The following is a 4,421-nucleotide window of genomic DNA, read 5'->3' on the forward strand; positions in this document are numbered from 1 at the left end:
GCGCTTTTTTCATCGCTAGAAAAGTCAAAGGTCAAAACACTAGAAAGGTCAAAGGTCAAAACCCCTGAAATGCATAGAAAACTGCTTTTTTGGCACAGCCAATAAAAAAATTGGGGGTTCAAAAAAAACCCACAGTACCCCTGAAATGCATAGAAAACTGCTTTATTTTGGCACAGCCAATAAAAAAATTGGGGGTTCAAAAAACCCCACAGTACCCCTGAAATGCATAGAAAACTGCTTTTTTTTGGCACAGCCAATAAAAAAATTGGGGGTTCAAAAAAACCCACAGTACCCCTGAAATGCATAGAAAACTGCTTTTTTTTGGCACAGCCAATAAAAAAATTGGGGGTTCAAAAAACCCCACAGTACCCCTGAAATGCATAGAAAACTGCTTTTTTTTGGCACAGCCAATAAAAGAATTGGGGGTTCAAAAAACCCCACAGTACCCCTGAAATGCATAGAAAACTGCTTTTTTTTGGCACAGCCAATAAAAAAATTGGGGGTTCAAAAAACCCCACAGTACCCCTGAAATACATAGAAAACTACTTTTTTTTGGCACAGCCAATAAAAAAATCTAAAAACCCCACAGTACCCCTGAAATGCATAGAAAACTGCTTTTTTTTGGCACAGCCAATACAAAAATTGGGGGTTCAAAAAACCCCACAGTACCCCTGAAATGCATAGAAAACTGCTTTTTTTTGGCACAGCCAATAAAAAAATTGGGGGTTCAAAAAACCCCACAGTACCCCTGAAATGCATAGAAAACTGCTTTTTTTTGGCACAGCCAATAAAAAAATTGGGGGTTCAAAAAACCCCACAGTACCCCTGAAATGCATAGAAAACTGCTTTTTTTTGGCACAGCCAATAAAAAAATTGGGGGTTCAAAAAACCCCACAGTACCCCTGAAATGCATAGAAAACTGCTTTTTTCTTTTTCCAAAACGCTAGAAAGGTCAAAGGTCAAAAGGTCAAAGGTCAAAGGTCAAAAGGTCAAAGGTCAAATCGCTAGAAAGGTCAAAGGTCAAAACGCTAGAAAGGTCACGATGCGCTTTTTTCATCGCTAGAAAAGTCAAAGGTCAAAACGCTAGAAAGGTCAAAGGTCAAAAGGTCAAAGGTCAAAAGGTCAAAGGTCAAATCACTAGAAAGGTCAAAATGCCACGATGCGCTTTTTTCATCGCTAGAAAGGTCAAAGGTCAAAACACTAGAAAGGTCAAAGGTCAAAACCCCTGAAATGCATAGAAAACTGCTTTTTTTGGCACAGCCAATAAAAAAATTGGGGGTTCAAAAAACCCCACAGTACCCCTGAAATGCATATAAAACTGCTTTTTTTTGGCACAGCCAATAAAAAAATTGGGGGTTCAAAAAACCCCACAGTACCCCTGAAATGCATAGAAAACTGCTTTTTTTTGGCACAGCCAATAAAAACATTGGGGGTTCAAAAAACCCTACAGTACCCCTGAAATGCATAGAAAACTGCTTTTTTTTGCCAAAACGCTAGAAAGGTCAAAGGTCAAAAGGTCAAAGGTCAAATCGCTAGAAAGGTCAAAACGCTAGAAAGGTCAAAGGTCAAAAGGTCAAAGGTCAAATCGCTAGAAAGGTCAAAATGCCACGATGCGCTTTTTTCATCGCTAGAAAAGTCAAAGGTCAAAACACTAGAAAGGTCAAAGGTCAAAACCCCTGAAATGCATAGAAAACTGCTTTTTTTGGCACAGCCAATAAAAAAATTGGGGGTTCAAAAAAACCCCACAGTACCCCTGAAATGCATAGAAAACTGCTTTTTTTTGGCACAGCCAATAAAAAAATTGGGGGTTCAAAAAACCCCACAGTACCCCTGAAATGCATAGAAAACTGCTTTTTTTTGGCACAGCCAATAAAAAAATTGGGGGTTCAAAAAACCCCACAGTACCCCTGAAATGCATAGAAAACTGCTTTTTTTTGGCACAGCCAATAAAAGAATTGGGGGTTCAAAAAACCCCACAGTACCCCTGAAATGCATAGAAAACTGCTTTTTTTTGGCACAGCCAATAAAAAAATTGGGGGTTCAAAAAACCCCACAGTACCCCTGAAATGCATAGAAAACTACTTTTTTTTGGCACAGCCAATAAAAAAATCTAAAAACCCCACAGTACCCCTGAAATGCATAGAAAACTGCATTTTTTTGGCACAGCCAATACAAAAATTGGGGGTTCAAAAAACCCCACAGTACCCCTGAAATGCATAGAAAACTGCTTTTTTTTGGCACAGCCAATAAAAAAATTGGGGGTTCAAAAAACCCCACAGTACCCCTGAAATGCATAGAAAACTGCTTTTTTTTGGCACAGCCAATAAAAAAATTGGGGGTTCAAAAAACCCCACAGTACCCCTGAAATGCATAGAAAACTGCTTTTTTTTGGCACAGCCAATAAAAAAATTGGGGGTTAAAAAAACCCCACAGTACCCCTGAAATGCATAGAAAACTGCTTTTTTTTGGGCCAAAACGCTAGAAAGGTCAAAGGTCAAAAGGTCAAAGGTCAAAAGGTCAAAGGTCAAATCGCTAGAAAGGTCAAAAATCAAAACGTCAAAGGTCAAAACGCTAGAAAGGTCAAAGGTCAAAGGTCAAAAGGTCAAAGGTCCAATCGCTAGAAAGGTCAAAATGCCACGATGCGCTTTTTTCATCGCTAGAAAGGTCAAAGGTCAAAACCCCTGAAATGCATAGAAAACTGCTTTTTTTGGCACAGCCAATAAAAACATTGGGGGTTCAAAAAACCCTACAGTACCCCTGAAATGCATAGAAAACTGCTTTTTTTTGCCAAAACGCTAGAAAGGTCAAAGGTCAAAAGGTCAAAGGTCAAAAGGTCAAAGGTCAAATCGCTAGAAAGGTCAAAGGTCAAATCGCTAGAAAGGTCAAAGGTCAAAGGTCAAAGGTCAAATCGCTAGAAAGGTCAAAATGCCACGATGCGCTTTTTTCATCGCTAGAAAAGTCAAAGGTCAAAACACTAGAAAGGTCAAAGGTCAAAACCCCTGAAATGCATAGAAAACTGCTTTTTTTGGCACAGCCAATAAAAAAATTGGGGGTTCAAAAAAACCCCACAGTACCCCTGAAATGCATAGAAAACTGCTTTTTTTTGGCACAGCCAATAAAAAAATTGGGGGTTCAAAAAACCCCACAGTACCCCTGAAATGCATAGAAAACTGCTTTTTTTTGGCACAGCCAATAAAAAAATTGGGGGTTCAAAAAACCCCACAGTACCCCTGAAATGCATAGAAAACTGTTTTTTTTTGGCACAGCCAATAAAAAAATTGGGGGTTCAAAAAACCCCACAGTACCCCTGAAATGCATAGAAAACTGCTTTTTTTTGGCACAGCCAATAAAAAAATTGGGGGTTCAAAAAACCCCACAGTACCCCTGAAATGCATAGAAAACTGCTTTTTTTTGGCACAGCCAATAAAAACATTGGGGGTTCAAAAAACCCTACAGTACCCCTGAAATGCATAGAAAACTGCTTTTTTTTGCCAAAACGCTAGAAAGGTCAAAGGTCAAAAGGTCAAAGGTCAAAAGGTCAAAGGTCAAAAGGTCAAAGGTCAAATCGCTAGAAAGGTCAAAACGCTAGAAAGGTCAAAGGTCAAAAGGTCAAAGGTCAAATCGCTAGAAAGGTCAAAATGCCACGATGCGCTTTTTTCATCGCTAGAAAAGTCAAAGGTCAAAACACTAGAAAGGTCAAAGGTCAAAACCCCTGAAATGCATAGAAAACTGCTTTTTTGGCACAGCCAATAAAAAAATTGGGGGTTCAAAAAAACCCCACAGTACCCCTGAAATGCATAGAAAACTGCTTTATTTTGGCACAGCCAATAAAAAAATTGGGGGTTCAAAAAACCCCACAGTACCCCTGAAATGCATAGAAAACTGCTTTTTTTTGGCACAGCCAATAAAAAAATTGGGGGTTCAAAAAAACCCACAGTACCCCTGAAATGCATAGAAAACTGCTTTTTTTTGGCACAGCCAATAAAAAAATTGGGGGTTCAAAAAACCCCACAGTACCCCTGAAATGCATAGAAAACTGCTTTTTTTTGGCACAGCCAATAAAAGAATTGGGGGTTCAAAAAACCCCACAGTACCCCTGAAATGCATAGAAAACTGCTTTTTTTTGGCACAGCCAATAAAAAAATTGGGGGTTCAAAAAACCCCACAGTACCCCTGAAATGCATAGAAAACTATTTTTTTTTGGCACAGCCAATAAAAAAATCTAAAAACCCCACAGTACCCCTGAAATGCATAGAAAACTGCTTTTTTTTGGCACAGCCAATACAAAAATTGGGGGTTCAAAAAACCCCACAGTACCCCTGAAATGCATAGAAAACTGCTTTTTTTTGGCACAGCCAATAAAAAAATTGGGGGTTCAAAAAACCCCACAGTACCCCTGAAATGCATAGAAAACTGCATTT

The sequence above is a fragment of the Electrona antarctica genome, assembly GCF_951216825.1.
Source record: "Electrona antarctica genome assembly, chromosome: 21".
Lineage (NCBI taxonomy): Eukaryota > Metazoa > Chordata > Actinopteri > Myctophiformes > Myctophidae > Electrona > Electrona antarctica.